The sequence below is a fragment of the Calliopsis andreniformis genome, unplaced genomic scaffold, assembly GCF_051401765.1.
Source record: "Calliopsis andreniformis isolate RMS-2024a unplaced genomic scaffold, iyCalAndr_principal scaffold0024, whole genome shotgun sequence".
Classification (NCBI taxonomy): Eukaryota; Metazoa; Arthropoda; class Insecta; order Hymenoptera; family Andrenidae; genus Calliopsis; species Calliopsis andreniformis.
Genome location: NW_027480433.1, coordinates 1,192,042 through 1,215,490, shown reverse-complemented (window position 1 = coordinate 1,215,490; position 23,449 = coordinate 1,192,042).

The following is a 23,449-nucleotide window of genomic DNA, read 5'->3' as shown; positions in this document are numbered from 1 at the left end:
TAAGAAGTGAACGCCAGAAGCATAAAGCACAATATAAATACAACAGTTTTTCCATCGTATAAACCGGATAATTGCAACCAGTATGAAAGTTATGGTCATTTCTACTTTCCGGGCAACCTAGGATTCACCCTAGGGCGTTGCTCCAATAGATTGAATAGTTAGTGCCTTAGAAGTCAACGCCCGTAGCATAAAATGCAATAAAAATACAACAGTTTTTCCATCATATAACAGGAGTAATTGCAACCAGTTTGAAAGTGATGGTCATTTCTACGTTCCGGGCACCCTAGGCTTCACTCTAGGGCGTTGCTCCACCATATCGAATACTTAGTGCCTTAGAAGTCAACGCCAGAAGCATAAAATACAATATAAATACAACAGTTTTTCCATCTTATAACAGGAAAAATTGCAACCAGTTTGAAAGTTATGGTCATTTCTACTTGCCGGGCAACATAGGCTTCACCCTAGTGCGTTGTTCCACCAGATCGAATAGTTAAGGCCTAAGAAGTGAACGCCAGAATAATAAAACACAATATAAATACAACAGTTTTTCCATCGTATAAACCGGATAATTGCAACCAGTATGAAAGTTATGGTCATTTCTACTTTCCGGGCAACCATGGTTTCACCCTAGTGCGTTGTTCCACCAGGTCGAATAGTTAAGGCCTAAGAAGTGAACGCCAGAAGCATAAAGCACAATATAAATACAACAGTTTTTCCATCGTATAAACCGGATAATTGCAACCAGTATGAAAGTTATGGTCATTTCTACTTTCCGGGCAACCATGGCTTCACTCTAGGGCGTTGCTCCAACAGATCTAATAGTGAGGGCCTCAGAAGTCAACGCCAGAAGCATAAAATACAATATAAATGCAACAGTTTGTCCATCGTATAAAACGAATAATTGCAACCACTATGAAAGTTATGGTCATTTCTAGTATCCGGGCAACCCAGGCTTCACCCTAGGGCGATGCTGCACCAGATCGAATAGTTAGGGCCTTAGAAGTCAACGCGCGGAACATAAAACACAAAATAAATAGAACAGTGTTTCCATTGTATAAATCGAATAATTGCTACCAGTGTGAAAGTTATGGCCATTTCTACGTCCCGGGAAACCTAGGCTTCACCCTAGTGAGTTGTTCCACCAGATCGAATAGTTAAGGCCTAAGAAGTGAACGCCAGAAGCATAAAATACAATATAAATACAACAGTTTTTCCATCGTATAAACCGGATAATTGCAACAAGTATGAAAGTTATGGTCATTTCTACTTTCCGGGCACCCTAGGCTTCACTCTAGGGCGTTGCTCCACCATATCGAATACTTATTGCCTTAGAAGTCAACGCCAGAAGCATAAAATACAATATAAATACAACAGTTTTTCCATCGTATAACAGGAATAATTGCAACCAGTTTGAAAGTTATGGTCATTTCTACTTTCCGGGCAACCTAGGCTTCACGCTAGTGCGTAGTTCTACCAGATCGAATAGTTAGTGCCTTAGAAGTCAACGTCAGAAGCATAAAATACAGTATAATTACAACAGTTCTTCCATCGTATAAAACGAATAATTGCAACCAGTATGAAAGTCATGGTCATTTCTACGTTCCGGGAAACCAAGGCTTCACTCTAGGGCGTTGCTCCAACAGATCGAATAGTTAGGGCCTCAGAAGTCAACGCCAGAAGCATAAAATACAATATAAATACAACAGCTTTTCCATCGTATAAAACGAATAATTGCAACCACAATGAAAGTTATGGACATTTCTACTTTCCGGGCACCCTAGGCTTCACTCTAGAGCGTTGCTCCACCATATCGAATACTTATTGCCTTAGAAGTCAACGCCAGAAGCATAAAATACAATATAAATACAACAGTTTTTCCATCTTATAACAGGAATAATTGCAACCAGTTTGAAAGTTATGGTCATTTCTACTTGCCGGGGAACCTAGGCTTCACCCTAGTGCGTTGTTCCACCAGATCGAATAGTTAAGGCCTAAGAAGTGAACGCCAGAAGCATAAAGCACAATATAAATACAACAGTTTTTCCATCGTATAAACCGGATAATTGCAACCAGTATGAAAGTTATGGTCATTTCTACTTTCCGGGCAACCATGGCTTCACTCTAGGGCGTTGCTCCAACAGATCGAATAGTTAGGGCCTCAGAAGTCAACGCCAGAAGCATAAAATACAATATAAATACAACAGCTTTTCCATCGTATAAAACGAATAATTGCAACCACTATGAAAGTTATGGACATTTCTACTTTCCGGGCACCCTAGGCTTCACTCTAGAGCGTTGCTCCACCATATCGAATACTTATTGCCTTAGAAGTCAACGCGCGAAACATAAAACACAAAATAAATACAACAGTTTTTCCATTGTATAAATCTAATAATTGCTACCAGTGTGAAAGTTATGGCCATTTCTACGTTCCGGGCAACCTAGGCTTCACCCTAGTGCGTTGTTCCACCAGATCGAATAGTTAAGGCCTAAGAAGTGAACGCCAGAAGCATAAAATACAATATAAATACAACAGTTTTACCATCGTATAAAACGGATAATTGCAACCAGTATGAAAGTTATGGTCATTTCTACTTTCCGGGCAACCTAGGATTCACCCTAGGGCGTTGCTCCAACAGATTGAATAGTTAGTGCCTTAGAAGTCAACGCCCGAAGCATAAAATGCAACAAAAATGCAACAGTTTTTCCATCATATAACAGGAGTAATTGCAACCAGTTCGAAAGTGAGGGTCATTTCTACGTTCCGGGCACCCTAGGCTTCACTCTAGTGCGTTGTTCCACCATATCGAATACATAGTGCCTTAGAAGTCAACGCCAGAAGCATAAAATACAATATAAATACAACAGTTTTTCCATCTTATAACAGGAATAATTGCAACCAGTTTGAAAGTTATGGTCATTTCTACTTGCCGGGCAACATAGGCTTCACCCTAGTGCGTTGTTCCACCAGATCGAATAGTTAAGGCCTAAGAAGTGAACGCCAGAATAATAAAACACAATATAAATACAACAGTTTTTCCATCGTATAAACCGGATAATTGCAACCAGTATGAAAGTTATGGTCATTTCTACTTTCCGGGCAACCTAGGATTCACCCTATGGCGTTGCTCCAACAGATCTAATAGTTAGGGCCTCAGAAGTCAACGCCAGAAGCATAAAATACAATATAAATACAACAGTTTTTCCATCGTATAAAACGAATAATTGCAACCAGTATGAAAGTTATGGACATTTCTACTTTCCAGGCAAACTAGGCTTCACCCTAGGGTGTTGCTCCACTAGATCGAATAGTTAGGGCCTTAGAAGTCAACGCGCGAAACATAAAACACAAAATAAATAGAACAGTTTTTCCATTGTATAAATCGAATAATTGCTACCAGTGAGAAAGTTATGGCCATTTCTACGTCCCGGGAAACCTAGGCTTCATCCTAGTGCGTTGTTCCACCAGATCGAATAGTTAAGGCCTAAGAAGTGAACGCCAGAAGCATGAAATACAATATAAATACAACAGTTTTACCATCGTATAAAACGGATAATTGCAACCAGTATGAAAGTTATGGTCATTTCTACTTTCCGGGCAACCTAGGCTTCACCCTAGGGCGTTGCTCCAACAGATTGAATAGTTAGGGCCTTAGAAGTCAACGCCCGAAGCATAAAATGCAATAAAAATACAACAGTTTTTCCATCGTATAACAGGAATAATTGTAACCAGTTTGAAAGTGATGGTCATTTCTACGTTCCGGGCAACCTAGGCTTCACTCTAGGGCGTGGCTCCACCAGATCGAATAGTTAGGGCCTAGGAAGTCAACACCAGGAGCATAAAATACTATATAAATGCAACAGCTTTTCCATCGTATAAAATGAATAATTGCAAAGAGTGTGAAAGTAATGGTCATTTCTACGTTCCGTGTACCCTAGGCTTCACTCTAGGGTGTTGCTCCACCATATCGAATACTTAGTGCCTTAGAAGTCAACGCCAGAAGCATAAAATACGATATAAATACAACAGTTTTTCCATCTTATAACAGGAATAATTGCAACCAGTTTGAAAGTTATGGTCATTTCTACTTGCCGGGCAACCTAGGCTTCACCCTAGTGCGTAGCTCCACCAGATCGAATAGTTAAGGCCTAAGAAGTGAACGCCAGAAGCATAAAACACAATATAAATACAACAGTTTTTCCATCGTGTAAAACCAATAATGGCAACCAGTATGAAAGTCATGGTCATTTCTACGTTCCGGGAAACCATGGCTTCACTCTAGGGCGTTGCTCCAACAGATCTAATAGTTAGGGCCTCCGAAGTCAACGCCAGAAGCATAAAATACAATATAAATACAACAGTTTTTCCATCGTATAAAACGAATAATTGCAACCACTATGAAAGTTATGGTCATTTCTAGTATCCGGGCAACCTAGGCTTCACCCTAGGGCGATGCTGCACCAGATCGAATGGCTAGGGCCTTAGAAGTCAACCCGCGGAACATAAAACACAAAATAAATAGAACAGTGTTTCCATTGTATAAATCGAATAATTGCTACCAGTGTGAAAGTTATGGTCATTTCTACGTTCCGGGCAACCTAGGCTTCACCCTAGTGCGTTGTGCCACCAGATCGAATAGGTAAGGCCTAAGAAGTGAACGCCAGAAGCGTAAAATACAATATAAGTACAACATTTTTACCATCGTATAAAACGGATAATTGCAACCAGTATGAAAGTTATGGTCATTTCTACTTTCCGGGCACCCTAGGCTTGACTCTAGGGCGTTGCTCCACCATATCGAAGACCTATTTCCTTAGAAGTCAACGCCAGAAGCATAAAATACAATATAAATACAACAGTTTTTCCATCGTATAACAGGAATAATTGCAACCAGTTTGAAAGTTAAGGTCATTTCTACTTTCCGGGCAACCTAGGCTTCACCCTAGTGCGTAGCTCCACCAGATCTAATAGTTAGTGCCTCAGAAGTCAACGTCAGAAGCATAAAATACAGTATAAATACAACAGTTCTTCCATCGTATAAAACGAATAATTGGAACCAGTATGAAAGTCATGCTCATTTCTACGTTCCGGGAAACCAAGGCTTCACTCTAGGGCGTTGCTCCAACAGATCGAATAGTTAGGGCCTCAGAGGTCAACGCCAGAAGCATAAAATACAATATAAATACAACAGCTTTTCCATCGTATAAAACGAATAATTGCAACCACTGTGAAAGTTATGGTCATTTCTACTATCCGGGCAACCTTGGCTTCACCCTAGGGTGTTGCTCCACCAGATCGAATAGTTAGGGCCTTAGAAGTCAACGCCAGAAGCATAAGGTACAATATAAATACAACAGCTTTTACATCGTATAACAGGAACAATAGCAACCAGTGTGAAAGATATGGTCATTTCTATGTTCCGGGCAACCTCGACGTCACTCTAAGGCGTTGCTCCACCAGATCGAATAGTTAGGGCCAAAGAGGTCAACGCCAGAAGCATAAAATACAATATAAATGCAACAGCTTTTCCATCGTATAAAATGAATAATTGCAAAGAGTGTGAAAGTAATGGTCATTTCTACGTTCCGGGCTACCTAGGTTTCACTCTAGGGCGTTGCTCCACCAGATCGAATAGTTAGTGCGTTAGAGGTCAACGTCAGAAGCATGAAATACAATATAAATACAACAGTTTTTCCATCTTATAACAGGAATAATTGCAACCAGTTTGAAAGTTATGGTCATTTCTACTTGCCGGGCAACATAGGCTTCACCCTAGTGCGTTGTTCCACCAGATCGAATAGTTAAGGCCTAAGAAGTGAACGCCAGAATAATAAAACACAATATAAATACAACAGTTTTTCCATCGTATAAACCGGATAATTGCAACCAGTATGAAAGTTATGGTCATTTCTACTTTCCGGGCAACCTAGGATTCACCCTAGGGCGTTGCTCCAACAGACTGAATAGTTAGTGCCTTAGAAGTCAACCCCCGAAGCATAAAATGCAATAAAAATACAACAGTTTTTCCATCATATTACAGGAGTAATTGCAACCAGTTTGAAAGTGATGGTCATTTCTACGTTCCGGGCACCCTAGGCTTCACTCTAGGGCGTTGCTCCACCATATCGAATACTTAGTGCCTTAGAAGTCAACGCCAGAGGCATAAAATACAATATAAATACAACAGCTTTTCCATCGTTTAACAGGAACAATAGCAACCAGTGTGAAAGATATGATCATTTCCACGTTCCGGGCAACCTAGGCATCACGCTAAGGCGTCGCTCCACCAGATCGAATAGTTAGGGCCTAAGAAGTCAACGCCAGAAGCATAAAATACAATATAAATGCAACAGTTTTTCCAACTTATAACAGGAATAATTGCAACCAGTTTGAAAGTTATGGTCATTTCTACTTGCCGGGCAACCTGGGCTTCACCCTAGTGCGTTGTTCCACCAGATCGAATAGTTAAGGCCTAAGAAGTGAACCCCAGAAGCATAAAGCACAATATAAATACAACAGTTTTTCCATCGTATAAACCGGATAATTGCAACCAGTATGAAAGTTATGGTCATTTCTACTTTCCGGGCAACCATGGCTTCACCCTAGTGCGTTGTTCCACCAGGTCGAATAGTTAAGGCCTAAGAAGTGAACGCCAGAAGCATAAAGCACAATATAAATACAACAGTTTTTCCATCGTATAAACCGGATAATTGCAACCAGTATGAAAGTTATGGTCATTTCTACTTTCCGGGCAACCATGGCTTCACTCTAGGGCGTTGCTCCAACAGATCTAATAGTGAGGGCCTCAGAAGTCAACGCCAGAAGCATAAAATACAATATAAATGCAACAGTTTGTCCATCGTATAAAACGAATAATTGCAACCACTATGAAAGTTATGGTCATTTCTAGTATCCGGGCAACCCAGGCTTCACCCTAGGGCGATGCTGCACCAGATCGAATAGTTAGGGCCTTAGAAGTCAACGCGCGGAACATAAAACACAAAATAAATAGAACAGTGTTTCCATTGTATAAATCGAATAATTGCTACCAGTGTGAAAGTTATGGCCATTTCTTCGTCCCGGGAAACCTAGGCTTCACCCTAGTGAGTTGTTCCACCAGATCGAATAGTTAAGGCCTAAGAAGTGAACGCCAGAAGCATAAAATACAATATAAATACAACAGTTTTTCCATCGTATAAACCGGATAATTGCAACAAGTATGAAAGTTATGGTCATTTCTACTTTCCGGGCACCCTAGGCTTCACTCTAGGGCGTTGCTCCACCATATCGAATACTTATTGCCTTAGAAGTCAACGCCAGAAGCATAAAATACAATATAAATACAACAGTTTTTCCATCGTATAACAGGAATAATTGCAACCAGTTTGAAAGTTATGGTCATTTCTACTTTCCGGGCAACCTAGGCTTCACGCTAGTGCGTAGTTCTACCAGATCGAATAGTTAGTGCCTTAGAAGTCAACGTCAGAAGCATAAAATACAGTATAATTACAACAGTTCTTCCATCGTATAAAACGAATAATTGCAACCAGTATGAAAGTCATGGTCATTTCTACGTTCCGGGAAACCAAGGCTTCACTCTAGGGCGTTGCTCCAACAGATCGAATAGTTAGGGCCTCAGAAGTCAACGCCAGAAGCATAAAATACAATATAAATACAACAGCTTTTCCATCGTATAAAACGAATAATTGCAACCACAATGAAAGTTATGGACATTTCTACTTTCCGGGCACCCTAGGCTTCACTCTAGAGCGTTGCTCCACCATATCGAATACTTATTGCCTTAGAAGTCAACGCCAGAAGCATAAAATACAATATAAATACAACAGTTTTTCCATCTTATAACAGGAATAATTGCAACCAGTTTGAAAGTTATGGTCATTTCTACTTGCCGGGGAACCTAGGCTTCACCCTAGTGCGTTGTTCCACCAGATCGAATAGTTAAGGCCTAAGAAGTGAACGCCAGAAGCATAAAGCACAATATAAATACAACAGTTTTTCCATCGTATAAAACGGGTAATTGCAACCAGTATGAAAGTTATGGTCATTTCTACTTTCCGGGCAACCTAGGATTCACCCTAGGGCGTTGCTCCAATAGATTGAATAGTTAGTGCCTTAGAAGTCAACGCCCGTAGCATAAAATGCAATAAAAATACAACAGTTTTTCCATCATATAACAGGAGTAATTGCAACCAGTTTGAAAGTGATGGTCATTTCTACGTTCCGGGCACCCTAGGCTTCACTCTAGGGCGTTGCTCCACCATATCGAATACTTAGTGCCTTAGAAGTCAACGCCAGAAGCATAAAATACAATATAAATACAACAGTTTTTCCATCTTATAACAGGAAAAATTGCAACCAGTTTGAAAGTTATGGTCATTTCTACTTGCCGGGCAACATAGGCTTCACCCTAGTGCGTTGTTCCACCAGATCGAATAGTTAAGGCCTAAGAAGTGAACGCCAGAATAATAAAACACAATATAAATACAACAGTTTTTCCATCGTATAAACCGGATAATTGCAACCAGTATGAAAGTTATGGTCATTTCTACTTTCCGGGCAACCATGGTTTCACCCTAGTGCGTTGTTCCACCAGGTCGAATAGTTAAGGCCTAAGAAGTGAACGCCAGAAGCATAAAGCACAATATAAATACAACAGTTTTTCCATCGTATAAACCGGATAATTGCAACCAGTATGAAAGTTATGGTCATTTCTACTTTCCGGGCAACCATGGCTTCACTCTAGGGCGTTGCTCCAACAGATCTAATAGTGAGGGCCTCAGAAGTCAACGCCAGAAGCATAAAATACAATATAAATGCAACAGTTTGTCCATCGTATAAAACGAATAATTGCAACCACTATGAAAGTTATGGTCATTTCTAGTATCCGGGCAACCCAGGCTTCACCCTAGGGCGATGCTGCACCAGATCGAATAGTTAGGGCCTTAGAAGTCAACGCGCGGAACATAAAACACAAAATAAATAGAACAGTGTTTCCATTGTATAAATCGAATAATTGCTACCAGTGTGAAAGTTATGGCCATTTCTACGTCCCGGGAAACCTAGGCTTCACCCTAGTGAGTTGTTCCACCAGATCGAATAGTTAAGGCCTAAGAAGTGAACGCCAGAAGCATAAAATACAATATAAATACAACAGTTTTTCCATCGTATAAACCGGATAATTGCAACAAGTATGAAAGTTATGGTCATTTCTACTTTCCGGGCACCCTAGGCTTCACTCTAGGGCGTTGCTCCACCATATCGAATACTTATTGCCTTAGAAGTCAACGCCAGAAGCATAAAATACAATATAAATACAACAGTTTTTCCATCGTATAACAGGAATAATTGCAACCAGTTTGAAAGTTATGGTCATTTCTACTTTCCGGGCAACCTAGGCTTCACGCTAGTGCGTAGTTCTACCAGATCGAATAGTTAGTGCCTTAGAAGTCAACGTCAGAAGCATAAAATACAGTATAATTACAACAGTTCTTCCATCGTATAAAACGAATAATTGCAACCAGTATGAAAGTCATGGTCATTTCTACGTTCCGGGAAACCAAGGCTTCACTCTAGGGCGTTGCTCCAACAGATCGAATAGTTAGGGCCTCAGAAGTCAACGCCAGAAGCATAAAATACAATATAAATACAACAGCTTTTCCATCGTATAAAACGGATAATTGCAACCACAATGAAAGTTATGGACATTTCTACTTTCCGGGCACCCTAGGCTTCACTCTAGAGCGTTGCTCCACCATATCGAATACTTATTGCCTTAGAAGTCAACGCCAGAAGCATAAAATACAATATAAATACAACAGTTTTTCCATCTTATAACAGGAATAATTGCAACCAGTTTGAAAGTTATGGTCATTTCTACTTGCCGGGGAACCTAGGCTTCACCCTAGTGCGTTGTTCCACCAGATCGAATAGTTAAGGCCTAAGAAGTGAACGCCAGAAGCATAAAGCACAACATAAATACAACAGTTTTTCCATCGTATAAACCGGATAATTGCAACCAGTATGAAAGTTATGGTCATTTCTACTTTCCGGGCAACCATGGCTTCACTCTAGGGCGTTGCTCCAACAGATCGAATAGTTAGGGCCTCAGAAGTCAACGCCAGAAGCATAAAATACAATATAAATACAACAGCTTTTCCATCGTATAAAACGAATAATTGCAACCACTATGAAAGTTATGGACATTTCTACTTTCCGGGCACCCTAGGCTTCACTCTAGAGCGTTGCTCCACCATATCGAATACTTATTGCCTTAGAAGTCAACGCGCGAAACATAAAACACAAAATAAATACAACAGTTTTTCCATTGTATAAATCTAATAATTGCTACCAGTGTGAAAGTTATGGCCATTTCTACGTTCCGGGCAACCTAGGCTTCACCCTAGTGCGTTGTTCCACCAGATCGAATAGTTAAGGCCTAAGAAGTGAACGCCAGAAGCATAAAATACAATATAAATACAACAGTTTTACCATCGTATAAAACGGATAATTGCAACCAGTATGAAAGTTATGGTCATTTCTACTTTCCGGGCAACCTAGGATTCACCCTAGGGCGTTGCTCCAACAGATTGAATAGTTAGTGCCTTAGAAGTCAACGCCCGAAGCATAAAATGCAACAAAAATGCAACAGTTTTTCCATCATATAACAGGAGTAATTGCAACCAGTTCGAAAGTGAGGGTCATTTCTACGTTCCGGGCACCCTAGGCTTCACTCTAGTGCGTTGTTGCACCATATCGAATACATAGTGCCTTAGAAGTCAACGCCAGAAGCATAAAATACAATATAAATACAACAGTTTTTCCATCTTATAACAGGAATAATTGCAACCAGTTTGAAAGTTATGGTCATTTCTACTTGCCGGGCAACATAGGCTTCACCCTAGTGCGTTGTTCCACCAGATCGAATAGTTAAGGCCTAAGAAGTGAACGCCAGAATAATAAAACACAATATAAATACAACAGTTTTTCCATCGTATAAACCGGATAATTGCAACCAGTATGAAAGTTATGGTCATTTCTACTTTCCGGGCAACCTAGGATTCACCCTATGGCGTTGCTCCAACAGATCTAATAGTTAGGGCCTCAGAAGTCAACGCCAGAAGCATAAAATACAATATAAATACAACAGTTTTTCCATCGTATAAAACGAATAATTGCAACCAGTATGAAAGTTATGGACATTTCTACTTTCCAGGCAAACTAGGCTTCACCCTAGGGTGTTGCTCCACTAGATCGAATAGTTAGGGCCTTAGAAGTCAACGCGCGAAACATAAAACACAAAATAAATAGAACAGTTTTTCCATTGTATAAATCGAATAATTGCTACCAGTGAGAAAGTTATGGCCATTTCTACGTCCCGGGAAACCTAGGCTTCATCCTAGTGCGTTGTTCCACCAGATCGAATAGTTAAGGCCTAAGAAGTGAACGCCAGAAGCATGAAATACAATATAAATACAACAGTTTTACCATCGTATAAAACGGATAATTGCAACCAGTATGAAAGTTATGGTCATTTCTACTTTCCGGGCAACCTAGGCTTCACCCTAGGGCGTTGCTCCAACAGATTGAATAGTTAGGGCCTTAGAAGTCAACGCCCGAAGCATAAAATGCAATAAAAATACAACAGTTTTTCCATCGTATAACAGGAATAATTGTAACCAGTTTGAAAGTGATGGTCATTTCTACGTTCCGGGCAACCTAGGCTTCACTCTAGGGCGTGGCTCCACCAGATCGAATAGTTAGGGCCTAGGAAGTCAACACCAGGAGCATAAAATACTATATAAATGCAACAGCTTTTCCATCGTATAAAATGAATAATTGCAAAGAGTGTGAAAGTAATGGTCATTTCTACGTTCCGTGTACCCTAGGCTACACTCTAGGGTGTTGCTCCACCATATCGAATACTTAGTGCCTTAGAAGTCAACGCCAGAAGCATAAAATACAATTTAAATACAGCAGTTTTTCCATCTTATAACAGGAATAATTACAACCAGTTTGAAAGTTATGGTCATTTCTACTTTCCGGGCAACCTAGGCTTCACCCTAGTGCGTAGCTCCACCAGATCGAATAGTTAAGTCCTAAGAAGTGAACGCCAGAAGCATAAAATACAATATAAATACAACAGTTTTACCATCGTATAAAACGGATAATTGCAACCAGTATGAAAGTTATGGTCATTTCTACTTTCCGGGCAACCTAGGATTCACCCTAGGGCGTTGCTCCAACAGATTGAATAGTTAGTGCCTTAGAAGTCAACGCCCGAAGCATAAAATGCAATAAAAATACAACAGTTTTTCCATCATATAACAGGAGTAATTGCAACCAGTTTGAAAGTGATGGTCATTTCTACGTTCCGGGCACCCTAGGCTTCACTCTAGGGCGTTGCTCCACCATATCGAATACTTAGTGCCTTAGAAGTCAACGCCAGAAGCATAAAATACAATATAAATTAAACAGTTTTTCCATCGTATAACAGGAATAATTGCAACCAGTTTGAAAGTTATGGTCACTTCTACTTGCCGGGCAACCTACGCTTCACCCTAGGGCGTTGCTCCACCAAATCGAATAGTTAGTGCGTTGGAAGTCAACGTCAGAAGCATAAAATACTGTATAAATACAACAACTTTTCCATCGTATAAAACGAATAATTGCAACCAGTATGAAAGTTATGGACATTTCTACTTTCCGGGCAACCTAGGCTTCACCCTAGTGCGTTGTTCCACCAGATCGAATAGCTAAGGCCTAAGAAGTGAACGCCAGAAGCATTAAATACAATATAAATACAACAGTTTTTCCATCGCATAAAACGAATAATTGCAACCAGTGTGAAAGTTATGGTCATTTCTACGTTCCGTGCAACCTAGGCTTCACTCTAGGGCGTTGGTCCACCAGATCGAATAGTTGGTGACTGAGAAGTCAACGCCACAAGCATAAAATACAATATAAGTACAACAGTTTTTCCATCGTATAAAACGAATAATTGCAAACAGTGCGAAGGTAATGGTCATTTCTACGTTCCGTGCAACCTAGGCTTCACTTTAGGGCGTTGGTCCACCAGATCGAATAGTTGGTGACTGAGAAGTCAACGTCAGAAGCATAAAATGCAACATAAATACAACAGTTTTTCCATCGTATAAAACGAATAATTGCAACCAGTATGAAAGTTATGGACATTTCTACTTTCCGGGCAACATAGGCTTCACCCTAGGGCGTTGCTCCAACAGATTGAATAGTTAGGGCCTTAGAAGTCAACGCCCGAAGCATAAAATGCAATAAAAATACAACAGTTTTTCCATCGTATAACTGGAATAATTGTAACCAGTTTGAAAGTGATGGTCATTTCTACGTTCCGGGCAACCTAGACTTCACACTAGGGCGTTGTTCCACCTGATCGAATAGTCAGGGCCTAAGAAGTCAGCGCCAGAAGCATAAAATACAATATAAATACAACCGTTTTTCCATCGTATAAAACGAATAATTGCAACCAGTTTGAAAGTGAATGTCATTTCTACGTTCCGGGCAACCTAGGCTTCACTCTAGGGCGTTGCTCCACCAGATCGAATAATTAGGGCCTAAGAAGTCAACACCAGAAGCATAAAATACAATATAAATACAACAGCTTTTCCATCGTATAAAACGAATAATTGCAACCAGTATGAAAGTTATGGACATTTCCACTTTCCGGCAACCTAGGCTTCACCCTAGGGCGATGCTGCGCCAGATCGAATAGTTAGGGCCTTAGAAGTCAACGCGCGGCACATAAAACACAAAATAAAAAGAACAGTTTTTCCATTGTATAAATCGAATAATTGCTACCAGTGTGAAAGTTATGGTCATTTCTACGTTCCGGGCAACCTAGGCTTCACCATAGTGCGTTGTTCCACCAGATCGAATAGTTAAGGCCTAAGAAGTGAACGCCAGAAGCATAAAATACAATATAAATACAACTGTTTTTCCATCGTATAAAACGAATAATTGCAACCAGTATGAAAGTTATGGACATTTCTACTTTCCGGGCAACCTAGGCTTCACCCTAGGGCGTTGCTCCAACAGATTGAATAGTTAGGGCCTTAGAAGTCATCGTCCGAAGCATAAAATGCAATAAGAATACAACAGTTTTTCCATCGTATAACAGGAATAATTGTAACCAGTTTGAAAGTGAATGACATTTCTACGTTCCGGGCAACCTAGGCTTCACTCTAGGGCGTTGCTCCACCAGATCGAATAATTAGGGCCTAAGAAGTCAACACCAGAAGCATAAAATACAATATAAATACAACAGCTTTTCCATCGTATAAAACGAATAATTGCAACCAGTGTGAAAGTTATGGTCATTTCTACGTTCCGGGCATCTTAGGCTTCACTCTAGATCGTTGCTCCACCAGATCGAATAGTTAGTGCCTCAGAAGTCAACGCCCGAAACATTAAAAACAAAATTAATAGAACAGTTTTTCCATTGTATAAATTGAATAATTGTTACATCTGTGAAAGTTATGGTCATCTCTACGTTCCGGGAAACCTAGGCTTCACCCTAGGGCGATGCTGCGCCAGATCGAATAGTTAGGGCCTTAGAAGTCAACGCGCGGCACATAAAACACAAAATAAATAGAACAGTTTTTCCATTGTATAAACCGGATAATTGCAACCAGTATGAAAGTTATGGTCATTTCTACTTTCCGGGCACCCTAGGCTTCACTCTAGGGCGTTGCTCCACCATATCGAATACTTATTGCCTTAGAAGTCAACGCCAGAAGCATAAAATACAATATAAATACAACAGTTTTTCCATCGTATAACAGGAATAATTGCAACCAGTTTGAAAGTCATGGTCATTTCTACGTTCCGGGAAACCAAGGCTTCACTCTAGGGCGTTGCTCCAACAGATCGAATAGTTAGGGCCTCAGAAGTCAACGCCAGAAGCATAAAATACAATATAAATACAACAGCTTTTCCATCGTATAAAACGAATAATTGCAACCACTATGAAAGTTATGGACATTTCTACTTTCCGGGCACCCTAGGCTTCACTCTAGAGCGTTGCTCCACCATATCGAATACTTATTGCCTTAGAAGTCAACGCCAGAAGCATAAAATACAATATAAATACAACAGTTTTTCCATCTTATAACAGGAATAATTGCAACCAGTTGGAAAGTTATGGTCATTTCTACTTGCCGGGCAACCTAGGCTTCACCCTAGTGCGTTAGTACACCAGATCGAATAGTTAAGGCCTAAGAAGTGAACGCCAGAAGCATAAAGCACAATATAAATACAACAGTTTTTCCATCGTATAAACCGGATAATTGCAACCAGGATGAAAGTTATGGACATTTCTACTTTCCGGGCAACCATGGCTTCACTCTAGGGCGTTGCTCCAACAGATCTAATAGTTAGGGCCTCAGAAGTCAACGCCAGAAGCATAAAATACAATATAAATGCAACAGTTTTTCCATCGTATAAAACGAATAATTGCAACCACTATGAAAGTTATGGTCATTTCTAGTATCCGGGCAACCCAGGCTTCACCCTAGGGCGATGCTGCACCAGATCGAATAGTTAGGGCCTTAGAAGTCAACGCGCGGAACATAAAACACAAAATAAATAAAACAGTGTTTCCATTGTATAAATGGAATAATTGCTACCAGTGTGAAAGTTATGGCCATTTCTACGTCCCGGGAAACCTAAGCTTCACCCTAGTGAGTTGTTCCACCAGATCGAATAGTTAAGGCCTAAGAAGTGAGCGCCAGAAGCATAAAATACAATATAAATACAACAGTTTTTCCATCGTATAAACCGGATAATTGCAACCAGTATGAAAGTTATGGTCATTTCTACTTTCCGGGCACCCTAGGCTTCACTCTAGGGCGTTGCTCCACCATATCGAATACTTATTGCCTTAGAAGTCAACGCCAGAAGCATAAAATACAATATAAATACAACAGTTCTTCCATCGTATAACAGGAATAATTGCAACCAGTTTGAAAGTCATGGTCATTTCTACGTTCCGGGAAACCAAGGCTTCACTCTAGGGCGTTGCTCCAACAGATCGAATAGTTAGGGCCTCAGAAGTCAACGCCAGAAGCATAAAATACAATATAAATACAACAGTTTTACCATCGTATAAAACGGATAATTGCAACCAGTATGAAAGTTATGGTCATTTCTACTTTCCGGGCAACCTAGGATTCACCCTAGGGCGTTGCTCCAATAGATTGAATAGTTAGTGCCTTAGAAGTCAACGCCCGAAGCATAAAATGCAATAAAAGTACAACAGTTTTTCCATCATATAACAGGAGTAATTGCAACCAGTTTGAAAGTGATGGTCATTTCTACGTTCCGGGCACCCTAGGCTTCACTCTAGGGCGTTGCTCCACCATATCGAATACTTAGTGCCTTAGAAGTCAACGCCAGAAGCATAAAATACAATATAAATACAACAGTTTTTCCATCTTATAACAGGAATAATTGCAACCAGTTTGAAAGTTATGGTCATTTCTACTTGCCGGACAACCTAGGCTTCACCCTAGTGCGTTGTTCCACCAGATCGAATAGTTAAGGCCTAAGAAGTGAACGCCAGAAGCATAAAACACAACATAAATACAACAGTTTTTCCGTCGTATAAACCGGATAATTGCAACCAGTATGAAAGTTATGGTCATTTCTACTTTCCGGGCAACCTAGGATTCACCCTAGGGCGTTGCTCCAACAGACTGAATAGTTAGTGCCTTAGAAGTCAACCCCCGAAGCATAAAATGCAATAAAAGTACAACAGTTTTTCCATCATATTACAGGAGTAATTGCAACCAGTTTGAAAGTGATGGTCATTTCTACTTGCCGGGCAACCTAGGCTTCACCCTGGTGCGTTGTTCCACCAGATCGAATAGTTAAGGCCTAAGAAGTGAACGCCAGAAGCATAAAGCACAATATAAATACAACAGTTTTTCCATCGTATAAACCGGATAATTGCAACCAGTATGAAAGTTATGGTCATTTCTACTTTCCGGGCAACCATGGCTTCACTCTAGGGCGTTGCTCCAACAGATCTAATAGTTAGGGCCTCAGAAGTCAACGCGAGAAGCATAAAATACAATATAAATACAACAGTTTTTCCATCTTATAACAGGAATAATTGCAACCAGTTTGAAAGTTATGGTCATTTCTACTTGCCGGACAACCTAGGCTTCACCCTAGTGCGTTGTTCCACCAGATCGAATAGTTAAGGCCTAAGAAGTGAACGCCAGAAGCATAAAACACAACATAAATACAACAGTTTTTCCATCGTATAAACCGGATAATTGCAACCAGTATGAAAGTTATGGTCATTTCTACTTTCCGGGCAACCTAGGATTCACCCTAGGGCGTTGCTCCAACAGACTGAATAGTTAGTGCCTTAGAAGTCAACCCCCGAAGCATAAAATGCAATAAAAATACAACAGTTTTTCCATCATATTACAGGAGTAATTGCAACCAGTTTGAAAGTGATGGTCATTTCTACGTTCCGGGCACCCTAGGCTTCAGTCTAGGGCGTTGCTCCACCATATCGAATACTTAGTGCCTTAGAAGTCAACGCCAGAGGCATAAAATACAATATAAATACAACAGGTTTTCCATCGTTTAACAGGAACAATAGCAACCAGTGTGAAAGATATGATCATTTCCACGTTCCGGGCAACCTAGGCATCACGCTAAGGCGTCGCTCCACCAGATCGAATAGTTAGGGCCTAAGAAGTCAACGCCAGAAGCATAAAATACAATATAAATGCAACAGTTTTTCCATCTTATAACATGAATAATTGCAACCAGTTTGAAAGTTATGGTCATTTCTACTTGCCGGGCAACCTAGGCTTCACCCTGGTGCGTTGTTCCACCAGATCGAATAGTTAAGGCCTAAGAAGTGAACGCCAGAAGCATAAAGCACAATATAAATACAACAGTTTTTCCATCGTATAAACCGGATTATTGCAACCAGTATGAAAGTTATGGTCATTTCTACTTTCCGGGCAACCATGGCTTCACTCTAGGGCGTTGCTCCAACAGATCTAATAGTTAGGGCCTCAGAAGTCAACGCGAGAAGCATAAAATACAATATAAATGCAACAGTTTTTCCATCGTATAAAACGAATAATTGCAACCAGTAAGAAAGTTATGGTCATTTCTAGTATCCGGGCAACCTAGGCTTCACCCTAGGGCGATGCTGCACCAGATCGAATAGTTAGGGCCTTAGAAGTCAACGCGCGAAACATAAAACACAAAATAAATAGAACAGTTTTTCCATTGCATAAATCGAATAATTGCTACCAGTGTGAAAGTTATGGCCATTTCTACGTCCCGGGACACCTAGGCTTCACCCTAGTGCGTTGTTCCACCAGATCGAATAGTTAAGGCCTAAGAAGTGAACGCCAGAAGTATAAAATACAATATAAATACAACAGTTTTTCCATCGTATGAACCGGATAATTGCAACCAGTATGAAAGTTATGGTCATTTCTACTTTCCGGGCACCCTAGGCTTGACTCTAGGGCGTTGCTCCACCATATCGAATACCTATTGCCTTAGAAGTCAAGGCCAGAAGCATAAAATACAATATAAATACAACAGTTTTTCCATCGTATAACAGGAATAATTGCAACCAGTTTGAAAGTTAAGGTCATTTCTACTTTCCGGGCAACCTAGGCTTCACCCTAGTGCGTAGCTCCACCAGATCGAATAGTTAGTGCCTCAGAAGTCAACGTCAGAAGCATAAAATACAGTATAAATACAACAGTTCTTCCATCGTATAAAACGAATAATTGGAACCAGTATGAAAGTCATGCTCATTTCTACGTTCCGGGAAACCAAGGCTTCACTCTAGGGCGTTGCTCCAACAGATCGAATAGTTAGGGCCTCAGAGGTCAACGCCAGAAGCATAAAATACAATATAAATACAACAGCTTTTCCATCGTATAAAACGAATAATTGCAACCACTGTGAAAGTTATGGTCATTTCTACTATCCGGGCAACCTAGGCTTCACCCTAGGGCGTTGCTCCACCAGATCGAATAGTTAGGGCCTTAGAAGTCAACGCCAGAAGCATAAGGTACAATATAAATACAACAGCTTTTACATCGTATAACAGGAACAATAGCAACCAGTGTGAAAGATATGGTCATTTCTATGTTCCGGGCAACCTCGACGTCACTCTAAGGCGTTGCTCCACCAGACCGAATAGTTAGGGCCAAAGAGGTCAACGCCAGAAGCATAAAATACAATATAAATGCAACAGCTTTTCCATCGTATAAAATTAATAATTGCAAAGAGTGTGAAAGTAATGGTCATTTCTACGTTCCGGGCAACCTAGGTTTCACTCTAGGGCGTTGCTCCACCAGATCGAATAGTTAGTGCGTTAGAGGTCAACGTCAGAAGCATAAAATACAGTATAAATACAACAGCTTTTCCATCGTATAAAACGAATAATTGCAACCAGTATGAAAGATATGGACATTTCTACTTTCCGGGCAACCTCGGCTTCACCCTTGGGCGATGCTCCACCAGATCGAATAGTTAGGGCCTTAGAAGTCAACGCGCGAAACATGAACCACAAAATAAATAGAACAGTTTTTCCATTGTATAAATCGAATAATTGCTACCAGTGTGAAAGTTATGGTCATTTCTACGTTCCGGGCAACCTAGGCTTCACCCTAGTGCGTTGTTCCACCAGATCGAATAGTTAAGGCCTAGGAAGTGAACGCCAGAAGCATAAAATACAATATAAATGCAACAGTTTCTCCATCGTATAAAACGAATAATTGCAACCAGTGTGAAAGTTATGGTCATTTCTACGTTCCGGGCAACATAGGCTTCACTCTAGGGCGTTGCTCCAACAGATCGAATAGTTGGTGCCTAAGAAGTCAACGCGCGAAACATAAACCACAAAATAAATAGAACAGTTTTTCCATTGTATAAATCGAATAATTGCTACCAGTGTGAAAGTTATGGTCATTTCTACGTTCCGGGCAACCTAGGCTTCACCCTAGTGCATTGTTCCACCAGATCGAATAGTTAAGGCCTAGGAAGTGAACACCAGGAGCATAAAATACAATATAAATGCAACAGCTTTTCCATCGTATAAAATGAATAATTGCAAAGAGTGTGAAAGTAATGGTCATTTCTACGTTCCGTGTACCCTAGGCTTCACTCTAGGGTGTTGCTCCACCATATCGAATACTTAGTGCCTTAGAAGTCAACGCCAGAAGCATAAAATACGATATAAATACAACAGTTTTTCCATCTTATAACAGGAATAATTGCAACCAGTTTGAAAGTTATGGTCATTTCTACTTGCCGGGCAACCTAGGCTTCACCCTAGTGCGTAGCTCCACCAGATCGAATAGTTAAGGCCTAAGAAGTGAACGCCAGAAGCATAAAACACAATATAAATACAACAGTTTTTCCATCGTGTAAAACCAATAATGGCAACCAGTATGAAAGTCATGGTCATTTCTACGTTCCGGGAAACCATGGCTTCACTCTAGGGCGTTGCTCCAACAGATCTAATAGTTAGGGCCTCCGAAGTCAACGCCAGAAGCATAAAATACAATATAAATACAACAGTTTTTCCATCGTATAATACGAATAATTGCAACCACTATGAAAGTTATGGTCATTTCTACTCTCCGTTCAACCTAGGCTTCACCCTAGGGCGATGCTGCACCAGATCGAATAGTTAGGGCCTTAGAAGTCAACGCGCGGAACATAAAACACAGAATAAATTGAACAGTTTTTCCATTGTATAAATCGAATAATTGCTCCCAGTGCGACAGTTATGGTCATTTCTACATTCCGGGCAGCCTAGGCTTCACCCTAGTGCGTTGTTCCACCAGATCGAATAGTTAAGGCTTAAGAAGTGAACGCCAGAAGCATAAAATACAATATAAATACAACAGTTCTTCCATCGTATAACAGGAATAATTGCAACCAGTTTGAAAGTCATGGTCATTTCTACGTTCCGGGAAACCAAGGCTTCACTCTAGGGCGTTGCTCCAACAGATCGAATAGTTAGGGCCTCAGAAGTCAACGCCAGAAGCATAAAATACAATATAAATACAACAGTTTTACCATCGTATAAAACGGATAATTGCAACCAGTATGAAAGTTATGGTCATTTCTACTTTCCGGGCAACCTAGGATTCACCCTAGGGCGTTGCTCCAATAGATTGAATAGTTAGTGCCTTAGAAGTCAACGCCCGAAGCATAAAATGCAATAAAAGTACAACAGTTTTTCCATCATATAACAGGAGTAATTGCAACCAGTTTGAAAGTGATGGTCATTTCTACGTTCCGGGCACCCTAGGCTTCACTCTAGGGCGTTGCTCCACCATATCGAATACTTAGTGCCTTAGAAGTCAACGCCAGAAGCATAAAATACAATATAAATACAACAGTTTTTCCATCTTATAACAGGAATAATTGCAACCAGTTTGAAAGTTATGGTCATTTCTACTTGCCGGACAACCTAGGCTTCACCCTAGTGCGTTGTTCCACCAGATCGAATAGTTAAGGCCTAAGAAGTGAACGCCAGAAGCATAAAACACAACATAAATACAACAGTTTTTCCGTCGTATAAACCGGATAATTGCAACCAGTATGAAAGTTATGGTCATTTCTACTTTCCGGGCAACCTAGGATTCACCCTAGGGCGTTGCTCCAACAGACTGAATAGTTAGTGCCTTAGAAGTCAACCCCCGAAGCATAAAATGCAATAAAAGTACAACAGTTTTTCCATCATATTACAGGAGTAATTGCAACCAGTTTGAAAGTGATGGTCATTTCTACTTGCCGGGCAACCTAGGCTTCACCCTGGTGCGTTGTTCCACCAGATCGAATAGTTAAGGCCTAAGAAGTGAACGCCAGAAGCATAAAGCACAATATAAATACAACAGTTTTTCCATCGTATAAACCGGATAATTGCAACCAGTATGAAAGTTATGGTCATTTCTACTTTCCGGGCAACCATGGCTTCACTCTAGGGCGTTGCTCCAACAGATCTAATAGTTAGGGCCTCAGAAGTCAACGCGAGAAGCATAAAATACAATATAAATACAACAGTTTTTCCATCTTATAACAGGAATAATTGCAACCAGTTTGAAAGTTATGGTCATTTCTACTTGCCGGACAACCTAGGCTTCACCCTAGTGCGTTGTTCCACCAGATCGAATAGTTAAGGCCTAAGAAGTGAACGCCAGAAGCATAAAACACAACATAAATACAACAGTTTTTCCATCGTATAAACCGGATAATTGCAACCAGTATGAAAGTTATGGTCATTTCTACTTTCCGGGCAACCTAGGATTCACCCTAGGGCGTTGCTCCAACAGACTGAATAGTTAGTGCCTTAGAAGTCAACCCCCGAAGCATAAAATGCAATAAAAATACAACAGTTTTTCCATCATATTACAGGAGTAATTGCAACCAGTTTGAAAGTGATGGTCATTTCTACGTTCCGGGCACCCTAGGCTTCACTCTAGGGCGTTGCTCCACCATATCGAATACTTAGTGCCTTAGAAGTCAACGCCAGAGGCATAAAATACAATATAAATACAACAGGTTTTCCATCGTTTAACAGGAACAATAGCAACCAGTGTGAAAGATATGATCATTTCCACGTTCCGGGCAACCTAGGCATCACGCTAAGGCGTCGCTCCACCAGATCGAATAGTTAGGGCCTAAGAAGTCAACGCCAGAAGCATAAAATACAATATAAATGCAACAGTTTTTCCATCTTATAACATGAATAATTGCAACCAGTTTGAAAGTTATGGTCATTTCTACTTGCCGGGCAACCTAGGCTTCACCCTGGTGCGTTGTTCCACCAGATCGAATAGTTAAGGCCTAAGAAGTGAACGCCAGAAGCATAAAGCACAATATAAATACAACAGTTTTTCCATCGTATAAACCGGATTATTGCAACCAGTATGAAAGTTATGGTCATTTCTACTTTCCGGGCAACCATGGCTTCACTCTAGGGCGTTGCTCCAACAGATCTAATAGTTAGGGCCTCAGAAGTCAACGCGAGAAGCATAAAATACAATATAAATGCAACAGTTTTTCCATCGTATAAAACGAATAATTGCAACCAGTAAGAAAGTTATGGTCATTTCTAGTATCCGGGCAACCTAGGCTTCACCCTAGGGCGATGCTGCACCAGATCGAATAGTTAGGGCCTTAGAAGTCAACGCGCGAAACATAAAACACAAAATAAATAGAACAGTTTTTCCATTGCATAAATCGAATAATTGCTACCAGTGTGAAAGTTATGGCCATTTCTACGTCCCGGGACACCTAGGCTTCACCCTAGTGCGTTGTTCCACCAGATCGAATAGTTAAGGCCTAAGAAGTGAACGCCAGAAGCATAAAATACAATATAAATACAAC